The sequence below is a fragment of the Ursus arctos genome, unplaced genomic scaffold (assembly GCF_023065955.2).
Source record: "Ursus arctos isolate Adak ecotype North America unplaced genomic scaffold, UrsArc2.0 scaffold_25, whole genome shotgun sequence".
Taxonomy (NCBI): domain Eukaryota; kingdom Metazoa; phylum Chordata; class Mammalia; order Carnivora; family Ursidae; genus Ursus; species Ursus arctos.
Genome location: NW_026622930.1, coordinates 4,275,540 through 4,297,025, shown reverse-complemented (window position 1 = coordinate 4,297,025; position 21,486 = coordinate 4,275,540). Strand labels below are relative to the sequence as shown.

Below are 21,486 nucleotides of genomic sequence, written 5' to 3'. Positions count from 1 at the left end.
TAGGGACCAAAGATGAGATGGTGTCACAAACCAAGGTTCATGATTCATCTGGGTTAGCACAACACATACCCTTTTATAAAGAAGTTCTAACCTCGTAGCTCTGAGGGTACGTGACCCAGACTCAATTGTCTGCAGCACTCCTCGTTTTTATGTCCGGTGGTTTATTTAATGGTGCTCCTTATATTATTAAAATGAATAACTTAATATATTAATTAACAAAATAGAGGTCCATTCATGAGCCAGATGTAAGAATGTGGCATATATCACTCTTCACGAGAAATTTCTGTCACGGACCCCTCATGTTCAGTAATTACACCCCAAACCTAGTTTGTCAGCATCCTCTTTACATCCTGCAGGATGGCTGCACCATAGCTAATCAGATTATTCTCCAGTCTTGAGGATCTTTGCCTTATCCCAGTGGGAAGGAGCGTATCGTGCTACGTAAGTAAGCAAGTTCTTGGTTTGGTGGTTAGTTTGTGGGTTTGCATTGTATCAGTGAAAAAAAAAAGCTCCATCTGTTAGCATGCAACACTATTACAGCACCACTGACCGCATTCCCAGTGCTCTGCCCTTTATTCGTGTGACTTGTTCATTCCATGACTCTGGGTCTGTATCTCCCACCCCCTTCACCCATTTTGTCCGCCCATCCCTGCCCTTCAGGTGACCATCATTTTCTTCTCGCTATGTATAGCTCTGACTCTGATTTTTGTTTATTCTTCGGGATTGTTTTTTAAGATCCCACATATAAGTGAAATCATACACTGTTTGCCTTTCTCTGACTTATTTTAGTTAGCACCATACCCTCTAGGAGTGGTTGAATCACTGTGTTGTGCGCTTGAAACTAGTGTAACATTGTGTGTTGGCCATTCTCAAATAAAAAAATATATCCGGAAAATGGAAACAGAAAGTGAAAGGAAATAAAACATAAATGTAATGAACTTTTCAAATGTCATGCACAGTCCAGTAATGTAAATACGTGACGAACCACAGTTTGTAATTAATCCCATGTGGTGCAGATGAAGTCCAAGTAAAAAACTGAGCTTTTCTCATTCATTTCAAAACTTCGGGTCTCATTTCATGTTTGTCCCATTGATTATTTATTTATTTCTTTAGTCCCACTGATTATTTAAACATTCCCCTCTTCTTAAAGATCCAGGGTATTACTCATTTCAGGGGTCAGTATTCTAGTTGTTGAATAGGATGGTGGGTTCATGGTTGTTCCTGTAACGGCTGAAAATGCTTCCATGTCAGCTCTAAAAGTTAAATGCAGAAGGGCCCCACCTGGACCAATGATGTGAGTGGAATGCATCTGAATGAAAATGATGATCAATCAGTTTTTGAACCACTGAGGTCCACTGCACAAAGAGAACTACTGTGTGACTTTGGGGCAATGATCTCAGGAAGGTTCAGGAATCTAGTTGAGAAGGGTTCATGGATATTGATTTTATATTATTAGTGAATAAAGGAATGGATCAATAAACAAACATATTCAAAGGTAAAGAAAAATAGAAATAGAAAAAGACCAATTTAGGGGCTCCTGGGTGACTCAGTTGGTGAAACGTCTGCCTTCGGCTCAGGTCATGATCCCAGGGTCCTGGGATTGAGCCCCACATGGGGCTCTGTGCTTAGTGGGGAGTCTGCTGCTCCCTCTGCCCCTCCCCCCGCTTGTGCCCTCTTTCTCTTTCTTGCTCACTCTCTCACTCAAGTAAATGAATAAAATCTTAAAAAAGACCAATTTAGAGGCTATGTTATAAAACAGGAAATACTACTAATTCAGTTCTGATATACTTTGGTGCATTAAGAAAAAAAATACACAGATTAAGGTTGTTACCACTTTGCGTAAGAAAGCAGCTAGACAGGTATGTAATGGTCAGTGTTCTGCTCTTAGTTTGCAGTAGGTTTCTAGATGTTTGATTTATGAAGAAAGAAAAAAATTTTAACTGAACAAATGGTTAACTAAATGAGTGCGTGCCAAGTATGGACCGGTGATGAGTATATTTTATTCTTTTTTACATCTGCTTTGTACCCCTGAATGGCCGCACATTGGCTGCTTCAGTCATTACAGTTAAGGATAAAAATCCTGATTGTGGCCAGTGTGGCAAAGTGCAGTATAGATTTTGGCAAGTCGTAGATTAAGTTTTTATTCTTGGTTTCATCCTTTTGTTCATAGATGATGACTATAATATTTGAAAAGAATAAATGGCTTCATGCAATCATAAAATGAAATACAAAAAGACCATGCATGGACCAATGATAAGAATTTGTCGTGACAAGGTCATGCTTAATTTATTTTGCAAAACTGGAAAAAAAAAAGAAACAGATCTCCATTCAAAAAAATAGGTTTAGACTGCTCTCTCTCAGGTTAAGATGATTATAGACCTTTGTTGAGTGAGAAATGGAATAAATGATGAATGAAATAGAGAATGATTGAATGACACAGTGAGTTAGTGAATGACTGAGTCTTTGTGTAAACAAAAAGAAAAATATTGATGAAAATGCTAAGGAGTATGCAAATGTGTTAACAATTGACAGTGAGTTAAGTAACTAAATGGATATGTGCATAAATGCATGATGAATTAATTGATGAATTAACGTGTGAATGAGACCATGTGTAAATAAAAATGTCAAAAGAGAATGAGTGAATGATAACTGAGTGGGTCTGTGAGTCAATGACTGAAAGACTAGTAACCCAAGAAGTAAGTGAAGGATGAATGCCAAATGGATGGGAGAATGAATAAGTGAATCCCTGAATGAGCTCCTGAATTACTAGAGAATTGAAAATTAACTAGTAATGAGGGAATGAATGAACCCGTGAGCCAATGTATGCATCAATGAGTGAGTAAGTAACCAAATGAATTAATTAATAAGCCAGAAACTGAGAGGGCGATGAAGTTCATAAATCAGTAAGAGAAGGAAAAAGTTGAATAATTTAACTAATGAGTAATAAATACGTCCACGAATGAGACAAGTTAATGAGCGGATGCGTTAGCAAGTGGATGGAGGGATGGAGTGGATATTAGAGCGAGTGAACAAAATAATGAATTAGTGAGTGAGTCACTGAGTCAGTGGATGCGAATGTAATCCAAGAACAGCTTCACTGAATGAATGAGTAGACGGGGGAGTCGAGAAATGAGTGAGTGAGTCAGTGATCCGCGTGTGAGGCAGTGCAGGAGTGAGGTCACACTGGGATCCCTTCCCCGACCGCTCCAGAGAGAGCTCGCCACACCCCAACCTCACGGCACGCTGGAAATGCCGGCACGTCGTAAACGGCTCCACTGGAGCGCCCATGCTACTCCAGCACGGGCACCGGTGTACATGTCACCACTAAACGCATGTGCCCCGAGAGCCAAGAACCGGGTCACATTCTTCTCCGGATCCCCGGCGCCTGCCCAGCCCAGAGCCTAGGAGGCGCCTTGTAAATTATTGGTGAATGAATTAATGAATAACTAAAAATACATGTGCTTTTGTGGAACCAGGATGGCCCTTCTCAGAACGGTCTGGGAACTGTTCTGTGGGTCAGATGGTCTGTGGCATCCTCCTACGCAAGTCCAGATTCTCCCTTGGGTCCGGCTTCTGGGCTTCAGTGCCAGACAGTGAGACAGGATACTGGCAGTTCTGACTGCCCTGGACCTTGGCCCATCCTTGGGCAACGTTGGCTTGCCATGGTGGAATGGAAGTCCTGGGTCTTCCCGAAAGCTGCTCTCGCCTCTGCCAAGACTGGAGGTCGAAAATAACCTGGTCTTGTTTTCATGCCTCCAGCAAGTGGGCCAACTCCTTGCCTGTGCAAGCAAAACGAGTTCCTCTGGTTGTCGTTGTAGGACTTCGGGTTAGACGTTAAGTGCCTCTGGACCTCCAGTCTCAGTATCGCCCGTAGATGAGGGTAACAGCTGTTACGGGAATTAACCTTGTCTAACAGGAGCTTGTTAGAAGGTCCACACTCTGGTACCTGGGAGGGAAGAGAAGCCTCAGAAATCACCCAAAGTACCTGTAATCGATGGTTTCAACTGTACTTATTTGAAAGCTTCCAAATGCTACCCAACTAATCCCCAGTTTCCCCTGTCCCAGAAGAATGGCAAGTCCAACAAAGTTCTGGAAGAATGCCAGTTTGGATGGGACCGGCCAGCCCGGACCATGCACCTTTAAGGCAGCAGACCATGCCGTTCTGCCAGGGACAGATAACAAGAAAAGTAAGTTAGCAGCACCTTTGCCCTGTGTGGGTATTTGCCCAAGACCTACCCTCCATCCCCCACCCCTATATTACATCCTCGCCCCTCCTGCAATTATGTGTTGTGATTTTATACCCACTTTATGGCTGACACCGACCACTCCACTTCCTCTCCTGTCTTGCTGGCTCCTGACCCTGGATTCCATCTCTCCCTCCTGGCTTTGCGTCCTTTGGACTTGGTGATGGAACTTGGTCATTTGGCTTGGAACGTGGCTTCCTCCTTCCTGACGATTTGATCTCAGCTCAAATCATTGGCCTTTCTACTTCAGAGTGAATCTGGTAGACGCCCCATTCTTCATTGTGGACATGTGGAACCCTAATTTTGAGTCTTTTGGGCAACATCCAGCCCCTTCGGGCCCCTGAATGCTGAGGGTGGACAGCAGGATGGACATCGGTGGCTTTCGGCTAGAATCAAAGGTGTGACTGGCATGTGTGTGTGGACGTAGGAGACGGGACTTAGTTCTCACATTACCCAGGATTGCTGGGTAAACAAGCTGTCTGGATCTCACAGCGGTCAGCAACTTCCAGTAGATTCTTGTCTGGGCTTCCCATGGTTGCTCAACTTTGTACTAAGCCTGACACCCCCGTAACCTGCCTCACACTCACATAGCCCCTTGTCTTCCTTCCTGGCTCCCCACATCCCCTTGTCCAGATTTGTCCTGTCCAGACTCGCCCTGTCCTCCTTCCTGGTGTGTTCTGACTCCTTTGACAGAGCCCGTGTTATGCTGTTTGTTAGGACCTGTGGGTTTCCTCCGAAGGGAATGAACTCCTTGAGGACAGAGTCTTTTCTTGTGTTATGTAGCCCACCAGAAGGTTGAGACTTGAGAAAATGTTCGGGGAATTAATCATCCATTCTTTCATTTATTCAAAAAATATCGGGCTCCTTTTGTGGCACCAGAGGCTAGAAATAAATAGCAAGAAACCAGCCATAGCTCTCTCTGCCCTTGTGGAGCTCCAAATCTTGGGTGGGAGATAGAGGTTAGACACATTCTCACTGCAAAATTACTTAATTAAGCTCGTGATGAGTTCTATGAAGCTGAGGCACTGGGGGCTTGGTTGACCTGCCGCCGGGCTGGGCCGGCCCTCACGACAAGTTCTCTCTGCTTCTCTTCTATGTTGGGGGGGCAGCCTGAAAGGACAAGGCCATAGCCACGGGGGTCCTTGGATGTCCTTGGAGGAAAGAGGAGTGAGTGGGTTGTGGGTTATTACCTGGGCAGTGGCCACCAGCCACACATCGCGCCTCACGAAAGCCCGTGCTTGTTAAGGCCGGGTCTGCTGAGCGTCAGGGTTTGATCTGCCCCGTCAACTTCCAAGGTTTTCTCTCAGATGTGCGGCCAGATGACAGACTGAGGGTCCAGTGGAATATGTGTTGACCTTTTCTCCCTCTACCACATTTCATTCTGCGTTTCTTAAAATGGCCGCCCAAGAGACTTGTGTCGCTAGCTTCCCTGGGATGCTCTACAGCACACCTGGCCGCCAGCGTGCCTTGTTTCAGCCACCCTGGCCCACGCCGCCTTCCCTCTGCCTCCGACTTCGGTCCCTCCCCATCAGCATGTCTGCAGGGAGTGCCGAGGCCACTTCTGTCATCCCCTATACCACACCAGTCCAGACTGCCCTCCTCTTGGGCTGGTGTCGGCCTCCGCGTTGGTCTTTTTGCCCCTCCTCCAGTTTGCTCTCCTCACTGCAGTCAGTACAATCTTTCTAGATTTTTCTAGAATGCATGAGAAAGAGTCCCATGCTCCCTAGAGCCCTCTAGTGAGTTCAGGAAGCCCCACGGTGAAGCCCAAGGCCCTCGGCTTCCCGCTCGAGTTCTTTGTGACTTGGCCTCTCGCCCTGGCTCCCACCACATGCTCCTGGCCGTGTGTGTCACCCTGCAGACCCTCCCTGAGTCTGTGTATCTGCGTCTCTGTCCTTTGCACACACTCCTGCTCTGACGCTGTCCTTACATGAGCAATAGCTGGATGGGTTGTCCTGCCTCCCCCTGGTGGGTTGGGTTACCCCACATTTGGAACTGTTGCACAGCCGTGAACTTGATCTCCATTCAGAAACCTCTCCTGTGCTGGGTGTAGGTGTCTGCCTTCCCAGCCCAGTGGTGGGTGCTAGGTCTTGGGGTGTTTCGGATCCCCCTCTGTCCAGGACAGAAACTGGTGGGTCCATCCCACAGAAGCTGGTTGAATGAGACAATGAGTAGACACACACAAGAACGATTGTGAGTCCTTTCTGGAGGCAGATTCTATCCCTGGCAGAGAACTGGGGTCCTTGGCGCTGGGGAATATCACCTCCTCATTACCGAGGCCTGTCCTCTTCTCCAGCCAACTCTGCTTTGCCTTCTGCCTGTGACTCATTAAGAGATATGTAACCTTAATCCTTGCAATCGCGTGGGACGGAGCGTGTTTTCACTCAAGGACGTGAACGTGGAGATTTTATTCTTTCTTAAATAAATCTCACTCCCCCAGGAAGTTTGGACAGGATGTGGGCCATCGGACCAGGGCTTGAAACTGAACATGTTGCAAAAGGCTCATTTCAAAATTTGAAACTCTGTGGCCACTGGCCAGAGCCGAGTCTGGTTTGCGGGGGTCGCTGGGGCCTCCTTGCGAAGAAGGGAAGCGAAAATTGAAAACAAGCCTTGAGCTGTCACTGAGTAGGCTGGTGGTCTGCGAGACGGAATTCCGCGGTTCGGTTTTGCTTCTCTGATGAAACTGGAGCGAGCTCGCTCAGCCCCATCAGGTCTTCCTCCAGGCTTCTGGCAGAGGTCTGAAACCCTCCTGGAGCCAGAGTGGAGTCTGGGTTGGTCCTGAAATGGATGGGACAAGTATGTGGCACTAGCTGGGACCGAGATGCTCAGGGGCAGGCCCAGCTGAGGGTTCACCCTTCCCCTGGGGGGCGGGCCCAGGTGGGGCTGAGGAGCAGAGCCTGGGGGTCCTGACACTGAGGAGAAAGTAATAGCATTGCATTATGCCAGAAGTTTCCCCGGCTCCTCCGGAGACAGGTGACATCAATTCCTCACTGTGGAGAGGCCTAGGGAGGTCAGCCATGGCTCCATGCTAGGGCTCCTCCCAGCCTTCTCCTCAGGGGGCTCTTGCCTCCCAGAGTGGTGGCTGAGGCTGGCGCCCCAGCGTCACAGGTGCGGCAGGCTGGGGGTGGGGGTGGAGGGACGCACGGACACACAGACAGGCCCGGAGGACGGTTCTCGGTGTTTGAGCCCTTGCGACTGGCTGTTCCACTGTCCCTGCTGACCTGTGAGTGCACCCAGGCTCGGGACCGACCTCCAGGACAGGGCGATTCGTGGCCTCTCATTCTCTTTTGACATTTTTCTTTTTCTGTCAGGAAAGAGCAGTTTGTGTCTTCGAAGTCACCAGAGCCCTACAAGTTTTGTGCTCCTGATCTGTAAGAGAGAAGTAAGTTTCCTTCATTTATCCTGCAGAAATCTTGCTGCGTGCCATGCCCCATGGCGCGCCCACCTGAGCTGGGCCTCACAGCAGCTGTCTCCCCACCCCCTACCCCGTGTCCGTTCCCCTTCCACCAGCACTGTCTCCACTGGCCTGCCATGCTCGCTGGGCCTCAGCAGCCACTTGGGACCTTCATGAAGGGTGACGTTTCTGTCTTCCCTCCATCAGAGACTTGGGTTGGAGCGAATGGCTGCCCAGCCTCAGTGTCCCCATCTGTAAACACAGAAGGATGATGGCAGGAGTCTCCGCCGTCACCGTTTTACCTGTCCTGTTGGGGGGCGGGGTGGGGAAAAAGATGGCTCTCCCTTGGACTCTGGTCCCAGACCTCTTCCTCGCTGTCCTCTTGATCCTCGCTGGTAACTTTGGGGCCGGTTTGTTATATTTCTTTTCCCTCGGGTCAACATGATAAAATAAGAGATAGTCCTGCTCGCTTGGCAGATGTTCCCAGACCAGCAGGAACCCGGTGGCCCCTGCTGACCAGGGCTGCTGGCAGCTGTCCAGAGGGGACAAGGGCAGGCCTGGGCACATGTGTCCCTCCCGTGGCCTCTCTTTCCTCGGCTGTCCCCTCCCCTCCTCTGCCCCCAGGTGCCACTGGGATTCTGGCCTCATTTACTGATGGCCCCCCTGTGGGGTTCTCTGGGGAAACTCCAGGCCAGAGTTCAGACCTTTTTAAATGGACATTCGTCCAGCCCCCGTGCCCCCGGGGTCCCCTGCTGCTTCCTTGCAACTCTGAGCCCCTGCCCCTGATGTTCTGGCCCATCCTGCCTATGCATACCCTTTGCTGACCCTCCTCCCCCCGTCCAAATCCCACTGCTCCACAGGTCACCTATCCAAATATTTAGTACCCTGGTGAGCCGCGGGCCCACATTCCTTGGTTTGGCTGTATGTGCAGCTGTTGGGTGCTCGTTGGCCTGGGGAAGGCCATACTTGAAGTGTGGGGGTGGTCACCAAAGTGTGGAAGCATTCCCTTCGAGCCACAGAAGACAGTGGGGGCGGCCCGGGACCCTCTGGCCTGAGTCCTTTGCTTTGTGGGTCTCCTGGCTGCTTCTCCCAGGCTCTTTCTCCTCAGCCAGGGAGTGTGTTGTGTGCAGGCTTGGCTTCCTACCGGGAGGAGGAAGGGGCAGAATGGGGGATGGAGGGGCTGGCGTTGGCTGGAAGAGGTGGTCTCGCGGCATGATGGCTGTCCTCTGGGGTGCAGCGGGGCACAAAGGAAAAGGGTTTGGGGACCTAGAAAGCGCTGGGCAGGTATTGGAGAAAGAAGGGAGGAAGAGGCTCTTCAGGGTGTAGCTTCCAGGGGACTGCCCCTCCCTTACCAGCTCCAGTCTCCCCGGGAGCTGGCTCCAGTCGGTAGGTGCTGCTACACTGGCAGCTCACTGGGACCCCTGGTGCCACAGAGGGTGCGTCACCCCCCCCCCTTGCAGAGAAGGAAACTGAGGCTCAGATGAGTGCAGTGAGCCCAGCTGTGTCCCCAAGTCTAGGGTGTGTCCCATCCCCCCAGAGCAGGCCCCATACTAGTTGCCTCCCCAGAATGCATAGCGTGAAGAGGGGCAGCAGACAGGTGCCCTGACCACAGAGCCCAGAGGTCTGTTGCTCCCCTCTGGGAGATTGGCGGCACCATCCTCCTTCGTGCCAGGGGTTTGGGTCCTAAGAGCTTGGTGTCACATGTTTATGCTTTGCTCATCAGGATGAAAGAACAAACTTTCATGACAACGTCTCCCAATTTCAGGACCTTTTATAAAAACCCTGCAGGGAAGCATCTGGAAAACTCCCTTCCTGCTCCTGACAGTTGCCCCAAATAGCATGTTTCAAAACACATAGGCTGTGGAGCTGGCTCGCTCTTGGCCTGGCCCATCAGGGAAGTGGGGTTGGGGCTGCCCTCAGCCCACCTGAGCTTGCTCCCTACCCCAGAGCCCACTGGGTGCTGGCTTGCCCCCAAATTCCCCCTGCGTGGCCTCAGAGAGAGCCTCCATTGGGAGGGCATCCGTCTGTCATTGAGGCCAGCCCATTTCTCTCCCAGCAGGGGAGCATCCAGGAGTGGTGTGGCCAGAACTCTACAAAAACGGGCAAGGGGGTGAACAGCACAAACACAGCTCGGAGCCCAGGGTCGGGGCATAGCCAGGGGCGGGTCTCAGCCTGTGAGGTCAGGGCTGGTGGCAGGCTGCACAACCACGGGGCTGTAGGAACAGACACCCAGCAAGGGGGATGCACGTCGGTTCGTGCCTGGCTCTGGGTCGGAGCTATGCCAGGCTTGTGGACGGGCATCAGATCCTTCACAGGCTGGATAGAGATCATAAAAGAGGGCAGCAGCCAGCTCTGATCCAGCTCCATGTCCCTGGTGCTGGCCTCACCATTCCCAACGTACCCCCCATGGAGTGTTTGCCAGTTCCCCGTACCCTGTGAGGCAGACATGCCCCTACAGGCTGGATTTGGTCTTGTGACTTGGCCCTCTTGTCTTGGAAGGTCGTCTGCAGGGAGCCGGGGAGGAGTGCTTTCTTGAGCATGAGTTTTCCCGAGGACACCTGTGATGGGGGGAGCACCCACTTCACTGGGTGAGTTCCGCTTTTCCTCGTTGCACTCTAAAAGGCATACGTGCCCGTGACAAAGGTGATACATGGACTCTAGGTGATCCAAGACGGACTGGAGCATGTGTGAAGGCCTCAGAGGGGCCCGAATGCTTGCACTGCCCACCAGAGCACCGGCAGGCAGAGGCTGGGCTGTTCTGGCAGCTGCTTTTCTGCGTGCAGGGCCGGCCAGCCAGATAAGCGACTTAGACGTTGCCCGTGGCCGCACTAGGGAGAGTGCAGGCAAGGAGGTGAGGTCAGTAGGGACACGACCCCAGAGAGCTGTCCCTCGTCCCTGATCCCATCCGATTGGTAGGGACCGTGTTCACTTCACAGCTGACTGGACACCAGGGTCCTTTTTGGCAGCTGGAGTTGCGACTCAGGTTTAACTTCATGCTCCTGGCAGAAATGAGGCTTCTTTTAAACATTGTGCATAAAATTGCATTTTGTTAGCTCATTACTATAGTGGAAAATGCAATAAACAATGGAGCCATGTGAGTTTTCCCCATAAAAGGCAAGAAGCTAATAACGAAAACTTATTGCACATCATAATTCCAAAAAAATAGTATTTTTTCTCATTAGAAATGAAATACATGTTTATTGTAAAAGCTTAGAAAATACTAAAAAGAATAAAATGAAAACTAGGAATCGCCTTCATCCCAGTCCCTCAGTGGTGAACACTGCCAGTGCTGATGACCGTCCTCTGGTCTTTTGAGTTCTGTGCATTACACAAGTGGGTGTGTGTGTGGGTGTGCACGTAGGGATGGGCACGTGTTTGTGTGTGTTTATACACATACATTACGTGTGTATATTTTTAACTGGGCTCCTTGTTGTCATCTAGTTTTATCACCTGACTCTACAGCCTGAATATCTTCTCATGCCAGTAAGTAATTTTCTAGCTTGTGATGCTTTAGTGGTTACGGAGTATGCTAGCAGATTCCTGCCTCCGGACGGAGTCAGTGGGCCCTCTCTTATGAGATATGTAGATAATTTCCAAAGCCGGATTGTGTACGTTGGGGTGGGCGTCTTTGTTCACCTCACATATGTGTCCGATTTGCTTCCTGAAGTTCATTCTCAAAGTGGAATGGCTATGTGGGGGGGGGGGGGAGCATTTTGTGCCCAACTTGCCTTCCATAAACTTTGTACCAACTTGCAATCTTAGAATTAGTTTAAGAAGTGCCGGTTTCCATGGGCACTACCAAGTTTTTAACATTTGCCAATTTGTTAGCACACATCATTGTCAGTTCTTTCGTTACCTGTGATCACAGCATTTCCCTCATATCTTTACTGGGTCTTAGGATCTGACCTGCCAGCTCCGGTTCCTTGCATTGTTCGTCTTCCCTTAGTTTTATTTCTGTTGAAGTCCTGCATATGCATCATTCTCAGGGTCAGATCGTTCTGTAAGCCCGCTGCAGGGGCACCAGTCCACCCCCCCACCCCACCCCATAGCCTGCTCCTGTTTGGACTCTTTTAACTCATTCTTTTGACATTTACATCCATTTTTCTAAGTAACATTCTTATTTTTCGGCTTTTTTTTTTTTTTTTAAAGCTTGGGGGTTACCTTGATTTTTCAATCACAGAACGTATGTCCTTGGCCTCACCTTCCACAAGCCATACCTCTGTGCCCCATCCTCTTAATGTTTGGTTTATGGTTTTGGTTTGGTCCGTAGTCAGTGTTTGCATTATTGTAACCATGGAACACTCCTGACAGCTGAGCAGCAATATTATGATTATTTACTTGTCCTTCAAAACTTTTTGTTTTCTTTGGAACTAATAATTACCTGGGTGTTTGTTTCTTTTGGTTAGTTTTAAGTGAACTTATCACAGATTTATTTCAAGCCTCTCAACACATTCAAGTACGTTCAAACAATTTTTTAAAATGTGTTTTATCTTTTCAAAGAAATCTCTTCCTGGAGCGTTCTTGCCTCTTCTGTTCCCGATTGGTTGATCTTTGGGGTTCCTGCCCTCATTCTCTTCTGAGGAAGTCCCCTGATCCTCTATCCATTGTTGGACCCCTGATTTTATAAATCCTGGGTTATCTTTCTTCGTTTACTCCCCTGCTCTGAAAGGGTTCAGGGGAGGTACATTTTTGAAAACTTTTCACATCTGAAAAGGAGAATCTCTACTTCACAATGACGTAGATAGTTTGGCTGGGTATAGGATTCTGGTTGGTCATCTTTCTTCCCCTCAGACTTTGAAAGCAGAAATAATTGTCTTCTAACTTCTAGTGCTGGTGAGGAGAAGTCTGAAACCTTTGTGATTCCTCAGCCCTTGTATGTGATCTTCTTTTCCTCCCTTTCTGGAATGTGCAGGATTCTCTTACTGTCTTCTGGTGTTTTAAATTTCATGCATATGCAGCTTGATGTGGATCTCTGTTCACCCATTTTGTTAGGCCCTTTGATCTGAAACTTGCTGTGGACATTTTTGGGGAATAATCCTTGGATAATTTCCTTCCATCCGTTTTTCTAGAACTTTTGTTTTTTGTATGTTGGATCTCTTTGACTGGTTCTCTAATATTCCCATGTTTTTTTTCCCCTCTGGTTTTCAACCTTCGATTTCTTTGTTCTTTCTTTCTTTCTTTTTTTTTTTTTTTTTTAAGATTTTATTTATTTATTTGACAGAGAGAGAGACAGCCAACGAGAAAGGGAACACAAGCAGGGGGAGTGGGAGAGGAAGAAGCAGGCTCATAGCGGAGGAGCCTGATGTGGGGCTCGATCCCATAACGCCAGGATCACGCCCTGAGCCAAAGGCAGACGCTTAACCGCTGGGCCACCCAGGCACCCCTTCTTTGTTCTTTCTGAGAGATTTCTCAGTCTTCATATTTTAACCTATTCTCATTTCCACAATCTCTTATTTGCAAGATTTTTTATTACACTCCCAAGTGTTATTTTAAGACATTTTGTTTTATGGATGTGATTGCTTTGAGATTCCTGATAATACTTGATATCCCTGATAATGTTAATGATAGTTTTTGTGAAATGTTCTTCTTCCTACAGCGTCGCCAAGCTTTTCTTTTTTCCTTCCAAGTATATGCGTCTCTGACTTCCATGTTACATGCTTTTCTCAACTCTCTGGTGAGAGAGAGCAGCATATAAATATAGATACACACACAGATACACTAGTGAGCTCTTCGGAAGCTCTCAGCGTTCAAACTGATGATGTAGTTGGGACTCGTGAGCTGTGGGCTGTACTGTAGAGTGAGCTAGCTAGTGCCCCCCCATGTTTAGTGTTTTAAAATCTTTTTCTTTTAGACTGCTCAAATGTTCCCAACAAAGGATCTTTAGTTTCTGGCCTAGAGTATATCTGGCTGCCAGTGCCCTGGGAGGTTTGAGGAGGAAGACTGGGGGTTCTCAACATCCAGCTTGTAAATTTTGCCTTCTTCCTCTTTAATTTAGAACTCTTACCCTCAGCTGTGCTTGCTGTTTCTGTGTTAGTCACCTTTGCTTTACTTTCTCTGTACATTGTCAATCTTCTTTCAGGATCAGGGAAGGCTCTGCATGGTGGGTTGAGGATTTGGCGACCTGCCTTCTTCTTAAACAGACTTTCAGCCACTTCATCCTATTAGGCTCAGATTTTCCTGCCACATCAAGGTGTCTGGTGCTGTCAGTTCCTGAGACTTCTGTGGGTCCCATGGGATACACCAGGCTTTCTTTCAACCTCCCTCACAGCCATTTAAATTTGGTTTTCCCAGTTCTGAATCAGTTTCCACTCCTGTCTTCTTGTTTTTGTCCCTGCGTGCTTATCTCAAAATGAACATCTCTTCTCCCCCATTAGCAGTTTTAAGGGGGAAGGCAGGTGAACATCTGTATTTAATTCACCATATTGAACTGAACGTCGTACCCATTTTTCTCTTTTGGTGTGTTCCTCCTTTTATTTTTATCTTACAAGACTTTTAAAAAAAGAACAGTAACTTTTTCTATCCTGTATTACCAATGGTCACCCCACCCTTGCCACCCCCTGCCATTTTCATTTGCCATTCCATTTTACTCATGGTGTTTTTCATTTTTTTTAAATTTAAAACGTTTTTATGTTCTAAAAATCTATCCCTAAGTTTTCCTTATACTTTTCTCTTAGAAATGCCTTTCCCACACTGTGCTTATATAGGCACTTTTATTTTTTCTAGTTCTTTCATGATGTCATCTTTTATATTTGAATCTTTAATCATTTATTTATTGTAAGAAATAACCATATGTTCTATTTCCATATGTACCACATGCTAGATAATTTTATAGTTTTTGATTCTTGTTGTGGTTTTCTATTATTCAATTAATCTGTTTATTCTTATACTTGTATTGCTTTGTTTTAATATAGTATTGTTATAATATGTATTATTATTTGGGAGCAATAGTCTTTCATTCTCATATCTCAGTATTTTCTCCATTGGTCTCACTTGTTTATTTTTCTAGATGAATTTTAGTGATATCAGGAAGTTAAAAACATTCTTTATAGATTTTCTGTGGAATTTTATAAAATTGTGAAATGAAGAGAATTTATATTTTTTGATACTTGTGCTTTATATAATCTTTTGTAGTAATATATATATTATATATTTTTTCACAATTTGTCAAATTTGACAAATTCACAATTCATCATTAAGCTTATTTCAAGGAATTAAATATGCCTTACATGTTTCTGTTGTGAATTTGCTCCTTTATGTTTTCTAACGGGTTACTAGTAGCATGTAGGGAAGAGATTGCATTTTTATTGTTACTGGCTATCTCATTGAATTCTTTCATTTTCCTACAAGTTTTTATTTGAATGTTTTGGAACTTCTAGGTAAAAGTCATTCACTTCTATATAATACAAATTTTACTTCTTTTTCAATATTTTATGTCTTCTGTTTCTCTTTCTTGTCTTATAGCATTGGCTAGATCTTCCAAAACATTAAGCTGTTGAAAATAGAAATCTTCATCTTGTTTCTGGTTCACTGTCAAGTATAATAACAAATAATTTTTTTAGGTATGTTTTTTGTAATGCTAATGAAGTATTTATTTTTAGTTCGTATATGACCTTAAAATCAGGAATGGATTTAGAACTTTATGAAATGCTTTTTTGATTAATTTGTAGTGATATTTGTGTTGTTGACTTGATGCATGAATTATAATAATGTTTCATAACTCTGAAACATTTTTTTGGATCAAATTCTCCCTGGTTATGGAGTATTGTTCTTCTAATATACCACATGATTTGCTAGGATTTCACTTAGGACTTTTCACATTTTTTGATGGTTTTGGTATCAAAGTTATGCTGCCTTTGTAAAATGAATTAGGGAACATTCCATCTTTTTCTGTATTCTGTACCATATATACATCATTTGAATGATCTATTCCATGAAAGCTTGAAAGAACTCACCCATATAACTCTCCCGGGATAATTCTTTGACAACTTTTCCTGTTTCTTCTGTATTAATTGGATTCTTCCTATATTTTGCATCTGTAGAATATATGCTTCTTTTTCTAATATAGCCCAGCATTTAAATGTGCAGGTACTGAAATCAGACAACTTGGGTTCAAATTCTTGCTCTGTCATTTCCCGTGTGACTTTGGGAAAACTATGTCTCCTTCCTAATTCTTAGTTTCCTCAGTTGTTAAATGATGAAAACGAGAGCCTGTAGCTAAGAGTGCCACTGTGAGGACTAAAGAGATAAAGTACCTTGCACCTTCTCTAGCACTTGGCGAGTGCTTAGTGATTTTTTAAAAACCTATTATTAATCCTAGAAAATAATAGATTTTTCTGAGATTTAAAAACTGCTCAGCATAGAGTTATAAATAGTAGTTTTATAACATTCTAATCTATTTCTATGATTGTATCACCTTTGTCATTCTTAATTTTGTGTATGTGTACTTTATCTCTTTTTTTATTAGATGAGCTGGAAGAGTGTCTCTATTAGAGGTTTTTCAAAGAATCAGTTTTTGGAATAATTTATCAATTCAACTGTTTATGTGTGTGTGTGTGTGTGTGTGTGTGTGTGTGTGTTCAATTCAACAATATCTGCCTTTATCTTTATTGATTCCTTCCTTCTGCTTTTCCTGAAGCTTGTTTTGTGGATCTGTCCATATATTCCTTATGTTATTCTTCTTAAATAATGAAAACATTTCATGGTATGAATTTGCCTCTGCTTGCAATGTTGACTGCATAAGTTTTAATATGTAGTTTTAAAAATATTTAAAAATATTTGTAATTATGCTTTTCATTTCTTCTTGCTCTTAGAAGAGATGATTATCTGAATTTAATGTGCAAAAGTAGAGCTTATTTTAAAATTAATTTCTAATCAATTTGGGTTGTGTGTTGCTTACCTTGTTTTACTCAATTGTGGTTATATTTCACTGTGGCTAGAGAATGTGGATATGTAGATTCTACTCTGGGCAATTTACGGATATCTTCTTTGTGCTTTATATAATCAATTCTGTAAACATTCCATGGACCTTTAAAAGTAAGGTGTACATCTCATTTATAGGGTACAGATTTTGATGTAAAGACATTTTGTTTTACTAGGTTTTCAGTCAATTCTTTTGGGCTTTCTTCGTAGAGAATGAAGTAATCTAAAAACATTACAATCTCATTCTAAAAGTTTATAACATTTATCTGTTACATGAGTCAGAGCTTTTTGGACAGTATAACTTAATATTGATGAAGTAAGCATCTTTTCTTTATTTCTCATTTTCTGTTAACTATGATGTTGCTCGCCTCTGAATTTGTTTATCATTTACTTTTTTGCCTATTTGATGTCTTTAGGACTGAGAGGCCCTGGAAACTGTTTCTATCTGTTTGCCCATTTCCTTCGAATGCTATTTTATTCCGAATGTAAATGTTTGTGAATGTTGTATCATTGCTGTGGATTGTACCTTCCACCTCTGAGAGGTGGTTTTTATCAACCTGTTTAATGGTTTTTCTCTTGGGTACTTGAAATTGCAGAGACACCTCTGTTTTATTTTCCTTTGTGTTCCTGAGTTAGGTAGCCCTACCCTCCCATGTAATTGTTTCTGGAAGTCTGTATTCAAGGCAAAATGTTGTTTGGAAGTTGAACCAGAGACTTGCATGTTCCCGAGTGTTCTGCTCCTCGAGAGCTCAATATTCTGCACATTTCTAGGCCATTTCTAGCATTCCACGGATGTTCTTTAATTTTGTTCTTTTCAAACAAATAGTTGACTGCCTTAAATTCAATTACTGAGGCTAGAGATTGGCCACATTGGGTCTGCCTAACGATTTCCATCTTCGTCTTAATTTCTTAAGTATATGTGAGATCTATGCTCTTAACCACAGGTATCAGCAATTTTATTTTTCCATTTTTCACTTATTTTTACAAAACAATAAGAGCAAACTGTAATTAAATACTGGTTCTCAAATGCAGCCAACCCCTTTATTCAAACCAAATATTCCCCAGAAGCCCAATAAGTAAAATAGATCAAATCAGCGCTACCCTATTGGAAGCTGGGCGGTGAACTCAAGCTGTGGGCATCATCCCAACAGAGGCCTGGAGGACCTCAGGTGCCCCTCAGAATACCCTTTGGAAGCCTCTGCAAGGAGGTATTTAGGCAACTGCACAAATTGAACAAATTGCTGTGTATGTAAAACTGGGGATGCCGTTGATAGGGAGTGGATTGCTGGCAGTCAGCTGTTGTATAAATTTTGTGGTTCTGGACATGTCAGTGCATGAGAGTGTGGGTTGCCTGAAAGCCAAATGCATGGAAATTGAGGCCTTCCTATTTATCTATGCCCATTCCTTGGATTTGATTTTTTTTTTTTTGCGTTAATTATTTAAAGTGTGCCTCAAATAGATGACAGATACTTTGGATTTAAGGCTTTTGCCTTGACTTGAAAACTCTCCTTTTTAAGGGTGCGTAACCCATTTACATTTTTATGTTTCGATTGTCTTGTCTGGACTTAAAACAACTGCACTAATGCTTGTTTTATTTGTTTCATCTTTTCTTTCCTGATATTTTATCATATAGACCATATTTTTCTTTTTAAAAATTTTCTCTGGTAATTCAGAGAGCATACAACCAGTTTCTAAGTGTCTTAGAGTTTGAGTTTCAGGTTTTTTTTTTTAAACCATACCTACATTTGTATTTGTCTATGGTAAGGAAAAAAATGAAATAGTATTTTCTGACTTGGCATCATTATTAAGATGCGTGTGTATCTGTTTTTTTCCATTCCTCCTGTTTATGAGCTTCCAGATGATGAGGTCTGAGAGGGGTCTCATTGCTGTCTCCTGTTGGCCTCCCCAAACTGTGCCCTAGTCTTTGGGAGGAGAGAACTGCCTCTCTTTGCTCTTTCGGGGCCTGGCCCCTTCTGTGGGAGCTGAAGCTCCTGGCTGTTTCTGGACTATGGGTGTTGTAAGCCCGATATCCTAGCATTCTGTGCACTTTACCTGATCTCTTATCAACATGTGGGTTGTGTCCGTCTCTCTCCCTACGAGCCTGTGAGCTCCGGAGAGGCAGGAACACTAAGTCAGGGCAACCCCGACCTCCGTACAGGGTGTGCTAGCCAGGCGTGCTCACAGCTGTGTGCCTGAGAGGGTGTGTGGACTGAGCAGTGCAAGGGGGAGCCGCTGAGGAGCAGACAAGTGTGCGAGTGAATCTGTGAGGGCGAGCAAGGAGGGCACACATGAGCGAGAAGATCCATGCGCCATTGAGAGAATGGCCGAGCCAACGGACAGGTGGTGAGTGGGGCATTGACAGGGGTCTGGAAGAGTAAGAAGGGCCGTTGGCCACAGCCGTCTGAGCTGAGGGGATGCTCGTCCAGGCTGGTGTCCATGTGTTGGGGAGCTGGGTGGGGAGGATGGGTTGCCTGCTGCTCTAGAGATCCAGGAGGGCACAGCGGTGTCAGGGTTCATTGCGGCTGTTTGGAGTTGTCCGTCCTTTCATTCCTTGATATTCTTGCTATTCATTCTACAGAATGTCTGGTTTTGGCCACTGGGGATTCAGAGCAGAGGCCAGTGTGACCCCTCCTGCCCAGAGGAGTTCCCATTCCAAGAGGAGACATGAGTGGCGTCCTCTCCAATCACGGACACACAGAAAATAAAAGCCATCAAAAGGCACTCCCCCAGCTTTCCCCCATTAGCCTTAACCCCCTTGCTTCTCTTTCCCTAATGACTAGTGGAGGAAGCCACCTGCCCCTGGTGCATGGCACACCGCCACCTGAGCATGGGCTCTACCCCCCGACCCCCAGCTGCTCTGGAACCTTCTATTGCCATGGCTGGCTTCTCCCATCCCCTGGAGGCTTCCCGTTGGCTCTTAGCATGCTGTAGTGCCTTTAGTCTGAAAAATCCCAGGAAGCCACCTCCTGCCTCTAGCTGCCATCCTCTCGGTGCTTTCTCTGCATTTCACTTTTATTTGGCTTCCAACCCTACCACTCCTCTGGAGGAACTTTCATGAAGATGACCAGGGGCCTCTATCTGATTGCTAGGGCCTCTTGCTGGTGCTTCATACTTGGTGCAACTCAGAACTCAGCTCCTTTCCCCCACTGACACTTGCTTCTCCTCCGGGGCTCCCCACCTCAGGAAGCGGTGCCCTTCTCTCCTACTTTCCCTGCCAGATACCTGCACGGATTCTGGACCTTCTTTTAGTGCTCCCCGTTCCTTACCTGCGTCTGGAGCACCACCAGATCTCTCATGCTCTTCTTCCTACCTGTGCTCAAATACGCCTGCTTTCGCCACTTCCATGACCCCTCCCCTGCCCAGGCTACCATGCTCTTTTTTGAACTCTTAGACTCTCTCCCTTTCCCACTCTTGCCACCAGAAGCACTGTCTTTTCACATCAGCAAGACCTATCTTAGAAAAACATGAAGCTCGTGTTCTTTATCAGCTAATAAGGGCTTTCTTGTGGCTTGAGGATAAAATCTGGAATCTTTAACCTTTGCTATAAGGCTCTGGATGATCTAGCCTCCACCTTGTGCCTTGGTTCTAGCTCGTTTCTGGCTCTCCGTGCCCCATTCACAGGTCTGCTCTCTTGGTTACCATGCTCCATCCAGACCACGCTTTACCTGTCTGGTCCATGGGCTATCCACCTGGTCCATGCTCCACCTGGTCCGTGCTCCACCTGGCCCGTGCTCCACCTGGCCTGTGTTCCACCTGGTCCGTGGGTTATCCACCTGGCCCGTGCTCCACCTGGCCCATGCTCCACCTGGCCCGTGCTCCACCCAGTCTTCCACTTCCACCCTGCATTGCCACTCTTGTCCCCTCTCTTCCTGGCTTATTCCCCTCATCCTTCATCTTTTACTATAAACTTCTGGGAAGCTTCCCCCAACTGGTCAGATATTCTTATTAACATTCCCTGCTTCTTCAAAACACTTTGACCTCTTTTAATTTTGAAATCAACGCTCTGCAGTATTATTTCAACGTGGGTCTCCCCTGCTAAGCTAGAGGCTGCTGCAGGAGGCCAGAGACCCTGTTTTATTCACAGCTTCAGCACCTGATGGGTGTTTCAAAAACATGAACTTATTGCTGTGCATGACCACATGGGAAGTGGGGTTGGGCTGGTGGAGAAGCACAGGCAGGGTGCTGGGGAGGGTCAGGGGATGCAAACAAGGGGCTGAGTTGCCTGGGGCGGTGTCAGGGCTCAGGAAGCAGGAGGAAGATGGGAAGGTAGGCTGAAGCCTTGAATGCCTTTCTAAGGAGTTTGGTCTTCAACAACTGGATTGTGAGCAGGGGGATGACATGCTCTGCGCTGGGTTTCAAGACTTGGGAGGATAGCTGTGTCTTCCCACCTTGCTGCCCAGGAGCCTGCCCTTGCCCTGTCCTTGGAGACCAACTGTCATGGCTGTGCATTCCATTTCTACGGGGTGGTGGTATTGACAGTTGGACTACGAGAGGGGATGGAGAGACCCAAGGAAAGCCTCTTGGGGGAGGTGGAGATGTTGAGAAGGAGCTAGAAGAACCCACTGCTCACTCAGGTCTGTGACTTGAGTAGACCAGGGTGGTGTGGTGTGTGGCAAAGACTGCCATAGCTTGGGAGAGCGTGGGGAAGTTGTTACCCAGAAGTTGAGGGACCCCCTTTCACATCTGAGCTCTGTCCTTCGAGCTTCCCATTCTGCCATGCAGAGCAAACCACTGCCCCTCACCTCGATAAGGAGACAATTGACCATATCCTGGCCAAAGCATGGCCAACGTGGCATGGTTGGCCTCTTCTCAATCTTTCTGAGTTGACATGGCCTTCCTAGGAAAGATGCTACTTCAGGATAGAGGCGCCTCTTCCCCATCAGCACCGCTCCCCCATACTTGAGGGGGGCTCATTTATGTTCACCACGTGTC

The 21,486-nt window shown here is 46.1% G+C and overlaps 1 long non-coding RNA gene and 1 other non-coding gene across 3 annotated transcripts in view; both read left to right on the top strand.

Annotated features, from left to right (window-relative positions):
- The window catches only part of LOC113267261 (uncharacterized), a 129,240-nt gene extending 121,484 nt beyond the window's left edge, over positions 1 to 7,756 (top strand). The window contains exons 66-67 of one of the 2 annotated variants that reach the window (XR_008961464.1): positions 357 to 4,187; positions 7,553 to 7,756. This is a non-coding gene — a long non-coding RNA (uncharacterized LOC113267261). Of the gene's footprint in view, positions 1 to 356; positions 4,188 to 7,552 lie in introns of those variants that run through there. The other variant, XR_008961465.1, reaches the window with a different exon arrangement.
- On the top strand, positions 1,283 to 1,356 carry LOC113267431 (small nucleolar RNA SNORD113/SNORD114 family). Its single transcript, XR_003320784.1, has one exon. It is a non-coding gene; the product is annotated as a small nucleolar RNA SNORD113/SNORD114 family (small nucleolar RNA).
- Positions 7,757 to 21,486: the final 13,730 nt, after the last annotated feature.